General features: G+C 40.2%; 1 long non-coding RNA gene across 1 annotated transcript in view; it reads right to left on the bottom strand.

The window, feature by feature from the left end:
• The window catches only part of LOC128899505 (uncharacterized), a 648,463-nt gene extending 634,378 nt beyond the window's left edge, over window positions 1-14,085 (bottom strand). Inside the window, exon 1 of the long non-coding RNA XR_008463115.1 lies at window positions 14,012-14,085. This is a non-coding gene — a long non-coding RNA (uncharacterized LOC128899505). The remainder of the gene's footprint in view (window positions 1-14,011) is intronic.
• Window positions 14,086-16,620: the final 2,535 nt, after the last annotated feature.

Here is a 16,620-nt window from a genome sequence, read left to right as displayed (position 1 = left end):
TTTTTTTTTTAATCATTACTTGCATTTTTTTCACAATAAAGTTAAAACTCTCACTGGAATTTGGGAACTATAATTCCATTTTGAATTAATGAAGATTAAAAATATTGCTGTTATTACAGTAAATTATTACTGTATAAAAAGCCTTCCTTCCTGTCATACACAAACACCCTAAACCAAACTTAAAGAACAAAACACCACAAAACCAACCAAAACTGCAAAAACAACCAAAAAAATCCCCAAAATCCAAGCAAAACAGACCAACTTGAAAAAAAAACCAAAAGCAAACCCCTCTAAAAATATCGGATTTGTAGTCATTGACGGACAAAGACCCCATTTTCTGACTCTAGCATTCCTGGTAATAGACATTTACAATGAAAATGCTGCTAGAGTCTATCTGTAATTATGCTGCAACCTAGACAGTATTAGCAGGAGCATTTACACATGGGAGACACAAAGCTTTATGCTCTAGAATACTCGCAGACTAACAAGACCTTTTCTATATTTTACTTTTATGAGATTCAGTTTCTAATTAATTTTACAGACTTAATGGTTTGGAAAATTATTATGGGAAACAATAATTCTGAGCTGACCTTTTCTGAGCTACCTGTTATTTGATTGGCTTAGCTAGCAATGTTGGTAATTGAATTTGTCAGCCACAAAAATATGTGTGCAAACAGCTGCTGACTTACCCATTATAATTATTGTTATTACCTCAAATAATATTTAAGCAGGTGAAGAAAGAGTGGGAGTAGAACAAAGTCACCTACAATAGGACAAAGTGAACCTATCAATTGAGAAGCTGCAATACTGTTCTTTTGGAAATATACTTCCGAATTAGCAGAAGCTGAAAACTATTGTTGCCAGTTAGTGAAAAAATCACAAGTTCCACATTAGATGATGTAGGTGAATACTGAATAAATACTGTGCTATCTCCTTAGTCACGGTTTCATATTATCATCAAAAAAATTACTTCAGTTCTGCAAATGTGGGTGATTGCTTAATAACCAAGAAAAAACTCCAGACAAATACAGGCTTGGGTTTTGTGCACAAGCTTTTTCTTTTTGTAATGCACTGTAGGAATACCATTTTACACAGAGAGGGTGATTGCCCATTGGAATGGGCTGCCCAAGGAGGTGGTAGAATCACCATCACTGGAGGTGTTCAGGAGGAGACCTGACAGGGTGCTTGGTTGCATGGTTTAGTTGATTAGGTGGTGTTGGATGATATGTTGGACACGATGATCTTGAAGGTCTCTTCCAACCTGGTCTATTCTATTCTATTCTATTCTATTCTATTCTATTCTATTCTATTCTATTCTATTCTATTCTATTCTATTCTATTCTATTCTATTCTATTCTTAATTTGTTTATTTTTTAAAAGGGATACTCCCTCTCCAATTTAAATAGGACTAAGTAACCAGAATGCTGATTTTATGCAGAAGAACACTATATCGAAAAACTGAAATTCACTGCCAAATACTTTAGCTCTCATCTCTCTGTTCTGTGAGGAAAGAGGGTTTTTGGGTTTTTTTGTTTGTTTGTTTGTTTCTGAAAAACATTTCTGTGGTTTTTTTGCTTATGGTGTTCTGAACAATTTTCTGCCATGTAAGGAAGAAGTTCTTCATAGAAAGAGTGATTTGCCATTGGAATGGGCTGCCCGGGGAGGTGGTGGAGTCACCATCACTGGAGGTGTATAGGAGGAGACTGGATGGGGCTCTTGGTGCCATGGTTTAGTTGATTAGGTAGTGTTGGATGATAGGTTGGGCTCAATGATCTCAAAGGTCTTTTCCAACCTGGTTTATTCTATTCTATTCTTTGAAGAAAAGCACTTATTATATTCCAGTACTAGAACTGTTATCAGCCTTGCTGACATGGCTTATAAGTAATTTCTCCTAAATTAATTACAAAACATCCTTCAATGATACAAAATTCTCTGTTATTGCCTATGCATAAAACTTTATGTGTGAAAAGAAAGTCTAAGTTTCTAGCTATCTGGTTTGGTTTGGTTTAGTTTGCTTTGCTTTTTTTTTTTTGTTTGTTTGCTTGGGTTTTGTTGTTGTTGTTGTGTACTTGATATTATTCTTCACCCCAAAACAGGTAAAACCAGATAAATCCTCTATTCACCTCTTATGATTTCTAGTAGAATATGAGTATGGTGTCTTCAATGGGATTCAAAGGTATGTTAGTAGCCTTTTTACAGTTACCTGTCTAGTTTTAAGCTGGGAAATAAGCATTTTCATAGAATAGAATAGAATAGAATAGAATAGAATAGAATAGAATAGAATAGAATAGAATAGACCAGGTTGGAAGAGACCTTCAAGATCATCACATCCAACCCATCATCCAACAAAATCTAATCAACTAAATCATGCCACCAAGCACCCCATACAGTCTCCTCCTAAACACCTCCAATGATGGCGAATCACCACCGCCCCGGGCAGCCCATTACAATGGGTAATCACTCTCTGTGAAGAATTTCTCCCCAACATCCAGTCTAAACCTCCGCTGGTGCAGCTTGAGACTGTGTCCTCTTTTTCTGGTACTGGTTGCCTGGGAGAAGAGATCAGCCCCCACATGTCTACAACCTCCCTTCAGGTTGTAGACAGCAATAAGGTCTCCCCTGAGCCTCCTCTTTCCAGACTAAGCAACCCCAGCTCCCTCAGCCTCTCCTGATAGGGCCTGTGCTCCAAGACCCTCACCAAATTTGTTGTACTTCTCTGGACACATTGCAGAAAGTCAATATCTTTCCTAAACTGAGGAGCCCAGAACTGGACACAGGACTCGAGGTGTAGCCTAACCAGTGCTGAGTACAGGGGCAGAATGAGTTCCCTGCTGCTGCTGGCCACACTGTTCCTGATACAGGCCAGGATGTGTAGTGGTTTGAGAGACCAAATTCTCCCACCACAGGCAAAAATAATGACTCAGGCAAACAGATTGCAAAAAATGGTGGAAAGTTGAAATGGGAAAACAAAACAAAACAACAACAATGAAAGTTTTACCACAAGAACCACAAGCACCGTGACAAAAGAGAGAGATCCCAGAACATAGCCAAGCACGTCCCATCCCCACCTGGGGGTACACCCAAAATCTCTCCAGGGCTCTTTCTCCCACTCCAACACAGCCTTGGGCCTGGGCAGGTCCAAGGGAGGAAGCTCACACCATTTTACCTAGGCACCAGCGGGGGACGAAAAAGAAAGTAAAAACCCCGCGTGGATATTTTATAGAGGAGCAGAGAATTGTGGGTGAAACACCTGGTTTGTTATAACTACCCAGTGGGCTGGACCCTTTTTGGGACCTCCCAGGTGAGGTCTCTGAAGTGGCATCCAGGCCAGCACCCAGGCTAAACCACCACAGATGCCATTGGCCATCTTGGTCACCTGGGCACACTGCTGGCTCATGTTTAGCCTACTATCAACTACTACCCCAGGTACCTTTCTGCCTGGCTGCACTCCAGCCACTCTGACCCCAGCCTGTAGCACTGCATGGGGTTGCTGTCGCAAATGTATAGAACCTGGCACTTAGATGTGTTAAATCTCATGCCCTTGGACTCTGCCCATCTGTCCAGCCTGTCAATGTCACTAAGCAGAGCTCTTCAACCATCTAACAGATCAACATCTGCCCCCAATTTGGTGTCATCTGCAAATTTACTGAGGGTGGACTCAATCCCCTCATCCAGATCATCAATAAAGATAATTAACAGGATCACACCCAGCACTGATCCCTGGGGGATACAACTAGTGACTGGCTGCCAGCTGGATGTGGCACCATTCACAACTACTCTCTGGGCTCGGCCCTTCAGTCAGTTCCTAACACAGTACAGAGTGCTGATGTTCAAGCCACGGGCTGACAGCTTGGCCAGGAGTTTGCTATGGGGGACAGTGTCAAAAGCCTTGCTGAAGTCCAGGTAGACTACATCCACAGCCTTCCCCACATCCACCAGGTGGGTCACCTGATCATAGAAGGAGAACAGGTTGGTGAGGCAGGACCTGCCCTTCCTAAGTCAGTTGTTGAAATATAAAGTTTGATTTCTTAATATGGATGTTCAGAAGAAAGTAAAATCTGGTATATCCTGTTAACCTATGCTTGCTGTACCTACTCCATCACTCCACATTAGTGCTCATATTTCACAGTATCACAGTATCACCAAGGTTGGAAGAGACCTCAAAGACCATCAAGTCCAACTCATCACCACAGACCTCATGACTAGACCATGGCACCAAGTGCCACATTCAGTCCCCTCTTGAACCACTCCAGGGACGGTGACTCCACCACCTCCCTGAGCAGCACATTCCAATGGTGAACGACTCTCCAGTGAAGAACTTTCTCCTCCCCTCGAGCCTAAACCTCCCCTGGCGCAGCTTGAGACTGTGTCCCCTTGTTCTGGTGCTGGTTGCCTGGGAGAAGAGACCAACACCTTCCTGGCTACAACTGCCTTTCAGGTAGTTGTAGAGGGCAATGAGGTTACCCATGAGCCTCCTCTTCTCCAGGCTAAACAACTCCAGCTCCCTCAGCCTCTTCTCATAGGGCTTGTGCTCAAGGCATCTCAGCAGCCTCGTTGCCCTTCTCTGGACATGTTCGAGTGTCTTGATGTCCTTCTTAAACTGAGGGGCCCAGAACTGGACACAGGACTCAAGGTGTGGCCTTACCAATGCAGAGTACAGGGGCACAATGACCTCCCTGCTCCTGCTGGCCACACTGTTCCTAATGCAGGCCAGGATGCCATTGGGCTTCTTGGCCACATGAGCACACTGCTGGCTCATGTTTAGACAGCTGTCAATCAGCACCCCTAGGTCCCTCTCTGTTTGGGAGCTCTCCAGCCACTCCGATCCCAGCCTGTAGCTCTGCATGGGGTTGCTGTGGCCAAAGTGCAGCACCTGGCACCTGGGCTTGTTGAATGCCATCATATTGGACTCTGCCCATCTGTGCAGTCGGTTGAGGTCCCTCTGCAGGGCCCTTCTGTCCTCTAACTGACCAACATCTGCTCCTAACTTGGTATCATCTGCAAACTTGCTGATGACTGACTCAAGCCCCTCATCCAGATCATCAATGAAGATATTAAGGATGATGGGGCCCAGAACTGATCCCTGGGGGATTCCACTAGTGACTGGCTACCAGCTGGATGTGGCACCATTCACCACCACTCTCTGGGCTCGGCCCTCCAGCCACTTCCTAACCCAGCACAGAGTGTTGCGGTCCAAGCCATGAGCTGACATCTTAGCCAGCAGTTTGCTGTGGGGGACACTGTCAAAGGCCTTGCTGAAGTCCAGGTAGACTACATCCACAGGCCTCCCCACGTCCACCAGATTGGTCACCTGATCATAGAAGAAGATCAGGTTGGAGAGGCAGGATCTGCCCTTCCTAAATCCATGCTGGCTGGACCTGAGCCCTTGGCCCTCCTTGAGTTGTGCAGTTATTGCCGCCAAGATAATCTGCTCCATAATTTTCCCTGGCACTGAGGTCAGGCTGACTGGCCTGTAGTTTCCAGATTCCTCCATCCGACCCTTCTTGTGGATGGGGACCACACTGGCCAGTTTCCAGTCATCTGGGACCTCTCCAGTGAGCCAGGACTGGAGGAAAATGATGGAGAGCGGCTTGGTCAGCTCATCTGCCAGCTCTCTCAGCATCCTAGGATGGATTCCACGTGGTCCCATGGACTTGTGAGTGTCCAAGTGGCTCAGAAGGTCCTGAACTAATTCCTCATGTATTTCCAGGGCATTACACTGCTCCCTGACCCCGTCACCCAGCTCAGGAGGCCACTTGTCCTGAACTCCTCCTGCCTTAGTGTTGAAGATTGAGGCAAAGAAGGTATTCAGGACCTCAGCTTTTTCCTCATCTTCAGTTACAGTGCTCCCCTCCATGTCCGATAAGGAGTGGAGGTTCTTCTTGCCCTTCTTTTTAGTGCTAATATATTTGTAAAAATGCTTTTTCTTATCTTTCACAGTGGTGCCCAGTTTAAGTTCTAACTGGGCCTTTACCTCTCTAATTTTTCTCCTACATAATCTAACAACTTCCTTAAACATACCTCAAGAAGCCTTCCCCTCCTTCCAAAGACAATACACTCTCTTTTTTCCCCTTAATTCCTCGAGGAACTGCTTGGTCATCCAGTCCAGTTGCCTTCCCTGCTGGCTCGTCTTTCAGCACATGGGAACTGCCAGTTCCTGTGCCTTCAACAGCTCCTGCTTGAAGTAGGTCCAACCATCCTGGACCCCTTGGTTCTTGAAGGCTGCTACCCAGGGAACTTTGCAAATAAGTTTCTTAAACAGGCTGAAGTTTGCCCTCCAGAAGTCCAAGGTGAGGGTTCTGTTGGTGGTTCTCCCTATCTCCCTGCATATTGAAAAGTTCACTATCTCATGGTCACTGCACCCTAGGCAGCCTCCCACCATCACGTCTCCCACCAGCTCTTCTTTATTGAGGAACAGCAGGTCAAGCAGAGCCTGACCCCTGGTGGGCTCACTTTACAGCTGCATCAGCTCTCCTCCATGCACTCCAGGAATCTTCTGGACTGCCTCCTCTCTGCTGAATTGAGTTCCCAGCAGATATCAGGCAGGTTAAAGTCACCCACAAGGACAAGATCTGATGATCTTGAGACAGCCTCCAATTGCTTATAGAATGTTTCATCTGCCTTCTCATCCTGGTTGGGTGGTCTATAACAGACTCCAACCAGGATGTCAGATTTGTTGGGCTGCCCTCTGATTTTAACCCACAGGCTCTCAATCCCTTCATCCTCCACCTCAAGTTCTGTGGCAGAGAGTGACTCCCTAATACACAGGGCCACCCCTCCTTCTCTTCTCCCTCACCTGTCTCTCCTAAAGGGCCTGTAACCCTCCAGTGTAGCACTCAATCGTGTGTGTTATCCCACCATGTTTCTGAGATGGCGACTACATCATAGTCACCCTGGTGGACCAGGACTTCCAGCTCATCTTGCTTATTGGTCATGCTGCGTGCATTGTTGTACCTGCACTTCAGTTCGGCTCTCAACTTCCCAAACAACCCCAATTTGTGTCCTTCTCTTTCCTCTTCAGAGGGACTGATTTCCTCACCCACCCCCTTCAGACCTAGTTTAAAGCCCTCCTAGTGAGCCCTGCCAACTCTAGTGCTAGGACTCTCTTACCCTTTCTAGATAATTGCACCCCATCAGGACCCAGCAGGTGGGGTGCAGTAAAAGTTGCCCCATGATCAAAGAAACCAAAATTCCACTGCTGGCACCATCCCCTGATCCAATTGTTGACGGTATGGGTTCTCCTGTTCCTGTCAGTGTACACCCCTGCCACCGAGGGAACTGAGTAGAACACCACTTGAGCTCCTGCCCCATCAATCAATTGTCCACAGGCCTTGAATTCCTTTTCAGTCACCCTGGTGCCCTTCTTGTCAATTTCATCACTTCCAGCTTGTATTACCAGCAGAGGGTAATAGTCAGAGGGCTGGATTAACTATTGTAATCTCCTTGTGATGTCCCTAACCCGCGCCCCGGGTAGGGAGCAGACCTCCCTGTGGGATGGGTTGGGATGACATATGGGTCCCCCAGTACTCCCCAGGAGAGAGTCCCCAACAACTATAACCCTCCTCTTTTTCTTTGTGGAGCTGGTCATTATAGTTGTTGGGGACCACTTGGCCTTAGGCTCCTCCCCAGATGGCTGCTCCTCGGCCCTCTCATCCCCACTGCCCTTGGCCTGCAGGGCCTCATACCTATTATGCAAGGGCAGTGGAAGAGGAGGAGGGGGCCGGGATGGATTTCCCTTGCCACCCCTATCAGGGACCTGTATACATCCCTCCCCGTTTCCAGAGACCCTTCCCACAGCAGGGGAGATCTGCAGAGCCTTCTCCCACATATCTAACTCCCTTTCGCTTTCCCTTAATGGAAGAATAAATAAAGGTATGGTAATCTTAGACAGAGATGATTGGATTTATCAGGCTCCTTTAACATAAAAAGAGAAGAAAGAATGCACAATATTCTGCATTATAACATTTCTGAATTATATATGCTACAGTAGTATGATATTTAAATCTATAAAACAAAGTCTATGTTTAAAAGCTGCATTAACATTTATCATAGTTTCATGAACAATTTCAATTTTGGAATTGCTGTCTTGGAAGTTCAAATATACCTGTAGAACACAATCACTCTAAATGACTATTTGGGAGCAATTCATTTTCAAAAGGAAGCCAATTGTTTTTCAGAATCTGAAAAGGAAATTATTGAAAAGGATCATGAGTGAGAGTAACTGCACAATCTTGCTTACTAGCTAATAGTAGGCAACTAAATAGTTGCAATGTTTTGAGGAAGCAGAATAATAACACTGAGGATTACAGAAATAGTGAAAATGTATTTGTGTTCAAAATTGAAACAATAAATAGAAGAAATTACAAGAATAAACAAACAGACAAACATAAATACTCCAACACTTTGGATGCCTTGTCTGCAGAAGTCTGATATCCTGTTTCATAATTTGCAAAAAGCATAAAAGATCATCAACCTAGCCTATTATGGAGAGAAATTCACCATCCTAGATCAACTGTACAATTATTTAAGACTCGCCCATATGTCATCAGTTATTAAAATGACATATGAATACATAAATATACATATAATATTTGTCTTGATTTAGAGGTATGCTAATTTTGCATCTAGCTACATGTAATTGCTGCCACTTTCAAATAATAAAAGAAGTGTTATTAAGATAAAAGTTATAATATAGATATAAAAAGATTAAAAACAGAACAATAAACTTTCAAAAGTACTACAGAAAAGGATTTAGGGAACCTATCATTTACCTTTTGAATGTTTCTAAAGACTCCTGTTCTATACCAAGAATTCACTGAGGGAGAATGAACTTCTTTGATTTAGAGTCAGCTCCACATAACACATCATAATTCAGATAAAAAGCATTCTCAGTGAATAATAAATTACTTTGTGTGCATACACACTCTTCTCCAGGCAGTAAGATCTCTCAAAAATGTAAAAGGTCTTAAAATACTTTTTTCTTTTTTTTTTTTTTTAATTATCTGAACATTTAGGAAAGTTGGTGAATATATTCACATATTTTTGAACACGAGATTATACAATATACATAAAATATCTACAACAGAAGTATGACACTAAAAGCATTCTTTTAAAAGTTCTACTGATCCATATGTTCACTTACAATGAGAGAAAAAAATCCTATTAATATGCCACAATTAGCCCATAGAACTTGTGGTGCATGACTTCAGTATTACTTGGTTGTGAAAGATAAAAATATACTTACAGAGAAGTAAAATATTCTTTCTTTTGGATTATAATTGTCCTGAAGGGACAAAGCTCAAAACATGCCCTAACACAGACAATGGTTTAAGCACCTCTGAATGTGGAGTCTTGGACATTTTCTGGGGTCCAGGTAGTCCAGGTGAATGTGCAGCACATGTAATTAATGTTATGAAACACCTGTGAACTGTGTGTACCCCAGCCATGTTTGGATATGCCCCATTTTATGGGTTTAACTAACAGGTTTCTCTGTTACCAAAAGGCATTAATTACCTTTGGATGGTATTTAAACCATCTGAGAAGGTAAGCAATTTGCTTTGTTCTCAACTGGAAAGCAACAAGAGCCAAATGCTGCTGGAGTTGCAGCTAAAGAGCTTGTCCTAGTAGGCAAACCACACCTGAAATACTAAATAGTATTACATATTTTCTTCCAACTGTATTTTCTGTGTTGTATGTTTGAGAGCAAGACCAATCTTTATTTGAAGTACAGATTAAGAATGATTTCAATTTTACTTACTAAAACCAATTTGTGATACATCACTAATATTACTCCATAGCCTCAACAGACGTTTTCAAAATGCCAAATTACTCTATGAAAATTTGCATAATTCAGGTTTCTAACCACACAATGACAGCAATTCAGGAGAAATAAGATATTTGAAGCGCCTTTAATTTTAGGGACAAAAGAATTTTCATTAATAATATTTCTGTGCTGTTTAAAGATTTTACTAATTTCTTTTAGGGCTGCTTTCCTAGTCACTATTTGTTCAGTAAAAATGACTGCTTGACTTTTGCTATTCTCACTTTCAGTAAGTACTCTTTTAGGAACAATATAGATTTTATCAAAATAAGGAGGTTATTTTCCTCCTTAATGTTAAGCACAATTAATTGATAATTGTGCTTGTGTGGTGGTTTTTTTTTTTTGCTGATGGTAAATATTTTAGTTTATATAGATTTATTGGCCAGAAATATGATAAAATATGACTATTATTTATTAAATATAAAAAATTGTTTTGCCAAGCCAATTTGATTGAGGTTTGTTTGCCCAGTCAATGATAGGTTGATTACATGCAATAGAAGGCTGATAAACAGTAAAATAACAGTATAGAACAATTAGAACTTGGAATACAGAGGAACAAACTGGAATCTCCCTATGCACGTGAAACCAAACAACAATGCTGCTTCAGGTGGCATAGATGGACCATCTTGAGTTCACAACAGAGCTAACCAACAGGTAACAAGCTATAAAACTCAGAAATAACCAGGTAAATTACTGTAATTTACTCACAAACTACTGAGCTGCTAACTATCAAAACCTTTGCTGAATGAAGAGATGTTATGAGTTTGTAGTTATAGTCCAAAGGGCAGTATCCAAAAATTAAAGGAAATGAGAGAGCAGGCTGTTGCACTGGAGGCCCAACTTGAGAACTATGCTGCTAAAACAAAAGAAGCTAATTGCCCTAAAGATAGGAGTAAATAGGGTGCTTTTCGCTGCCTTGAATCCCATTAATGAATGGGGGAGAGAGATAAGAGAATAATGAGCATGCAAGGAGTGAGTGTAACAAGCAATGAGCATAGGAGGTCTTCCCCTATAAATTCCCTTTTAGAAAATGGAACAGCCCAATGGCACATTAGCTATTCAAACCCTGCCAATAAATTCAAAATATTTATATGGTGAGTAAACTGCACAGGCCTTCTCTCGTGGTTTCTGACATGTGCAGTTTCCTCTCTGAAATGTGAGGCTCAGGGTTCAGGTTCAGCTTCCACCCCCTCCAAACAGCTTTAACGGCACCTGCCTATTAGGCTTCTTGACCTCAATACAGACCCTGCAACAGAGAGGGAGGAGAGAGGGGCAGTGGCTCAAAGCAGATTTAGCTGTCTTGTTAATGTCTCTTCCAGGACAGTAAAAGGCTAAATAAAATAGCATTTTTCAGTTGAAACTGCAGTACAAGCGAACAAAAGCATTCACTTCTCACAGTATACCCTCATCAGCTTTGAGTTACAAAACCTGTTCTTGAAGTACAGTTGGCTAAGCACAGGCATCAGTGTTTTGACCCTTTTCTTGTGACTTCCAAATGTGAACTATTTTCATAGCACACAATTGTTTTGTAAGGTAGCTCTTTGTCTTCAGCATTTGAATTCACTCCACCATCACATATCATGAAGCCAAGTAACTGTCAATCTCAAAGGAGTGTTCAAACAGAACCAGACTAATCTCACTTCAAAAATATGGTCTAGAGGTTAAAGCTTTCATATTCTAATTCTAGTTTGCCAAGCTGTTGAACTGATGGTTAGTGCAAAGAATTTAAATAAAATAGTACTCTTTATTATTTTATGTTCATCAGAAAAAGCTTTAATAATTGCCTCTTTAATCTCTGCAGCCTTAAAAAGTAAAATATTGCTTCTGATTTGCCTATATCTACATTTTCCATCTGTTTCATAAACCACAACAAATTAATTCTAAATAATTAAGATCTATTGACTCCTCTTGCCTGTATCTTAATTACCATTGAAAGATCTATCGAATCTGAGACATATGAAATCTAAGGGATATACTTTACATTTCTACACTATCAAAATTTTATCCTCAAGGAGAATTGCACATTGGTTCAGGGTTGAACTGCTCACCAAGCAGAAAAAAACAAAGCACTGAATTTCTGTTTAAGAGAAATTGTTGCACAACAGAATCTATCTCTGTACAATTTAGAACAGTCTTTTAAAATTATTATGAAATTTCACTAAATTAATTTCTGCAAGAGAATGTTTACATAATTTGGATTTATTTTTTCCATAACTTCTGAAATAGAAAGTGTATGGAAGCTTAAAATTGTATATCTGATACAGATAAAAACTTATAAAACTATTTATAAATATTAAATAACTCAAAGTATAAAGTGGCCTTCTTTAAAATTCATAATCTGCAATGAATTGCTGTCCCTGAACATGTTTAGAAGCCATATATATATATGATACTTGGGAACAGGGTGTAGTGACAGGCTCGTTGGAGTGGTGAAATGGCTGGACTTGATGATCTCAGAGGTCCTTTCTGGCCTGCATGATTCTGTGATCAGAAGAAATAGATGCCTGTTTTGAAAGGTAACAAATTTTGGACTGGTTAATGTATTAAAGTCAGAAGTAATATAGACTGTTTATTTTTCAAATTCTCAATTTAATAGCAAGAACAGAATGAAGCAAAGAATAAGAACCTATGTTAAATCTGTGTTACTCTGCAATGATGTGCATGATATAATGACCATTTATATGTCTATAGAAATTGAAATAATGTATGACTTGATTATTTTCAGTGTCTAGTACTTTGAAAGGTTTTCTTGTACATATTAAACTCTAGAACATTAATCTTTCTCATATAATAAGGATTTCTATTTAAGTTACAGAATCAAAAAATCACAGAATGCTACATGTTGGAAAGGACCTTGAAAAATCCTCTAGTCCAACTCTCCTGCCAGAGGAAGATCACCTAGAGTAGGTCACACAGGAACACAACGAGGTGGGTTTTGAATGTCTCCAGAGAAGGAGATTCCACAAGCTCTCTGGACACATATTCCTGTGTTCTGTCACCCTCACTATGAATCTTTTTTTCTTTATGTTATTGTGGAACCTGCCATGCTTCAGCACATACCTTGTCCTATAATCACTTATCGCTGAGAAGAACCTAGCTTTGTCCACCTGACACTCAACTTTCACATATTTCTAAATATTAATGAGGTCACTTCTTAGTCTCCTTTTCTCCAAGCTAAAGAGACCCAACTCCCTCCACTTTTCCTCATAAAGAAGAGTTGTAAAACTCTTCTACTTTTATTAGTGGATGGACAGAAATATGGAAACATAGCATAAAGCAGCATCTAGCTTAACAAAAGACACATGATTTGAAAGATGAAGACATGTATTTCTTAGCACTCAGGCTCCAGCATTATGTAAAAAATAAAGTTTAAAACAAAAACAAACAAACAAAAAAAAGGTTTGAAAAAGTGTGGTAAGTCTGACTGGCCAAGCAGTTAGTGGTTCAAAATACGAATAGTCACCACTTACGATTCTCTGAACTATGAGTTACACTCACTGGACCTTTCATTATTCAGAACTGTTCTAACTCCTAGAAATACATTGCTCTCACTGCTGCTTTTTCTGCTCAGGGCCTAAATGTAAAATTTAAAAACAAACTAATTTCAGATAAAAATTCTTAACCAGGGACTCATACATAGGAGTTACCAGCGTTTCTAAGATCAGCAGAAGTCCTGATGTAATTTATTAGATCTTCATAAAGGTTGCTTATCCAGGGAAAATTGACAGGACCTCTTAAATCCATCAGTCCACCCCATGGCCAGGAAAAGTAAAGCCTTTACAGATACTAGGGTGGGAGGCAGGAGGAAAAGTACTGGGGAAAGACTGTCTAATAGACAACCGAAATGTAAAGAAAGATTACAATATCAAACATCACTGAGTGACTCATGGTCTATCAAACTAGATAAATAAATCATCCTGATTTCTAGATTGAAAGGAACTTAAAGTTTCTGTAAAACAGGGACATTTATGAATCAAGTTCAACTGAAAATACAGAAAAATATATGATGCCTCTGCTGTTTAAACTTCCTAGATGTGAAATCAATCAAGTCTTGTAATTTAGGGAACTTTCCAAGACAGCTAGGAAATCACTTCTCATGTTTTGTCACACAGACACAATATTTGCTGCTTTAGCTATTCAACCTGAAATGACAATTCAGCTGATCAATACAATAGATCTACACCAACTTACCACCTCACCACAATGTCCTCACAGCGCAAATCAATGACTGGAGGATTAAAAGTGTAAGACTCTTCAAGATTTCCCTGAAAGAGAAAATAAAGAAATTTGCATTGCCATTTCTACAGTAACACAAGTAAATTCCAATGTGTTCGAGGAACAGCAAAAGTTAGTACACTGAGGATACATAACTTCTGCAAATTTCTGTTATTGAAATGCAGCAAAATTAAGAGGAATTTCTAGAGTAACTGTAATTCAAAGTAGTTTATTTATAAGTGGTAATATATTAAATGTTTTAAATAAGATATTTTCTGATTGAAGTGTTCATGAAAAAATAATTTGTTTTCAACAGTACAGCCTTAAACAGTTTCTTGGTATACCACTGTGCTTGACTAGCTCTTTTCAATGTACTGTTTTTAGTTTGAAAATGAAGTTTCTTAACTGAACTCATGTTATTAGACCCAAGGTTACACCAAATCCAGCAGCAGTTGCCCAGGCACTATGTTAATCAGTAAATTACCTAAACAGCCTGTGAAAAAAAAACCATCACCTTGTGCACAGTAAGTAACCTCTTCCCATATTACAAAGCAGCACCAATCTCTACCATATATATGTCCAATCTAACTCATTTATTTAATTCTTTTGAACTAGAAATCATGATTATATAGGTTCTAGGGATTACCCAAACCTAAACTGATGTGTGTCAAGTACACACTGAATTCAAGAATAATTTTAACAGCATACATTTAAATGTCATTGCAGGATGATAGAATTAAAAAGCACCTTGCCTTTCAGCTGTACATATATCTCCATTTTTTGTTTCTGGATGGGTTTAATTACCCCCTAGTTCCACACTCTTTGAATTTCATATTATTTATAGCTTGGGAGGAAAAGATAATTGCTTTTGTGACAATAGCATTTTTATCATGCAAAGATATTCCTTTCTAAGCTGACTTTTTTGTTTTGTATCTTCTTAATCTTATTCACACATTTTTTGTGTTCTTCTTTTTTGTGGAATGCACTGGGATATTGACCCTTCAGGCAAACAGCCTATGTCGGTTGCCAAATACTCTTACTTCGTTGCATATCCATAGTCTAGACAAATGTTGGTCTATCTTTTCTTCCATAATAAAAGACTTTTTGCAAAGGAGGAAAGTGAATTTAAAAAAAACTAAAAGTAAAAATGTTTTCTTCTTGTTGTATTTAGCAGAAGAATTCTGCTTTATGGTAGCACTGAGGTTGGTATTTTCAAGCTGTATTCATTTATTGCTTCGCCTATGTCATGATCATAGAACCTTTTCTCTATAACATGATAATTTTTTCTGTTCTCTCTTTTTTTTTTTTTTTTTTCCCCAGCTCTAAATTCCCTACTTGTCTTTCCCAGTAGCTATCCTTCTCTTCTTGAATTTTAGGTACCCTTATAGTTGTCCAGCTCCAGCCATCTCACTCTGTTCCATAAATACCCAGTTGTACCAATTTTTTCACTCTTTTAGTGAATAACAGCTGCATTCAGCTGACCAGAGATGCTCTGCTTTCAGCTGGCCAGCGACGCTCTGCTCTCCTTGTTATCCAACTTGTACTATCCTCTATGGGTCATGGTAACATTTTCAGTTTCAGTACCTTCTTTCCCTTCTTTTGTTTCTGGAATAGATGTTCCACGTAAAATATGATCATAAACAAAACAACAAAAGCAGCAGATTAAGAGTCTACATTTTAATACTGACAGCCTAGCAATTCTGACATTCTTCCCTTTTCCATTTCTGGGCTTTCTGTGCAGAAGCAAGTACAAGACAGTTGAAAAGATAAACCAAGTTATTACTTAATTGTAATTTTTAATGATACCGCTCAACTATCTACCAAAGTTCTTGGGAGTCTGTAAAGGTCCTTACTGACTGTAAGCTAGACAATGTTATTCTGGTTCCCAAGAAGAGTGTGATGGAAGGCCCAAGCTTCAACAGATCAGTTAGTCTAATCTCACTTCCTGGAAAAATCATTAAAATTGTACCATGTACTATGGAAAAGTATTTAAAGAATACTGCAATCAAAAAGCAGAGTCAACATGGTTTCACAAGGAGAAAGCTCTTTTTGATTAATTTTATATCCTAGAGGATGAATGACAGGTAGCAGATGCAGTTTTTCAAGATTTTAGTCAGGTTTTTGAGGCTGTTACTTAGAGCATCTTTCTGGACAAGTTGTTCAGCTGTGGGATGAATGGGTTCACTGTGTGCTATGTGAAGAACTGTTTGAAGAGTAGGGCTCAAAGGATTGTAGTGAATGGGGCTACATCTGGTGAGTGATCAGACCCCAGTGAGGTTCCTCAGTGCTAAATTCTAGGCTAGTTCTGGTCAATATTTTTGTCAGTGATCTGGATGAAGGTGATGAATATACCATTAGCAAGTCTGCTAATGATACCAAACTGGGAGTTCCTGTTGATTCTTGAGGGGCCTTGCAGAGGGACCTAGATAGATTGGAACATTGGTCAGTCATTAATGGCATGAAATTTAACAAGATCAGATGCCTAACATGGCAGCCGGGACTGAGTAACACTAGAAACAAGTCTATGTTAGGAGAAGAGTGGCTGGAAAATCACTGTGTAGAAAGGTATCTGGGGGTGTTGGTTG

This window comes from Dryobates pubescens, chromosome Z (assembly GCF_014839835.1).
Source record: "Dryobates pubescens isolate bDryPub1 chromosome Z, bDryPub1.pri, whole genome shotgun sequence".
In the NCBI taxonomy this organism is placed as follows: Eukaryota; Metazoa; Chordata; class Aves; order Piciformes; family Picidae; genus Dryobates; species Dryobates pubescens.
This window is presented reverse-complemented; position numbering and strand designations above follow the sequence as displayed.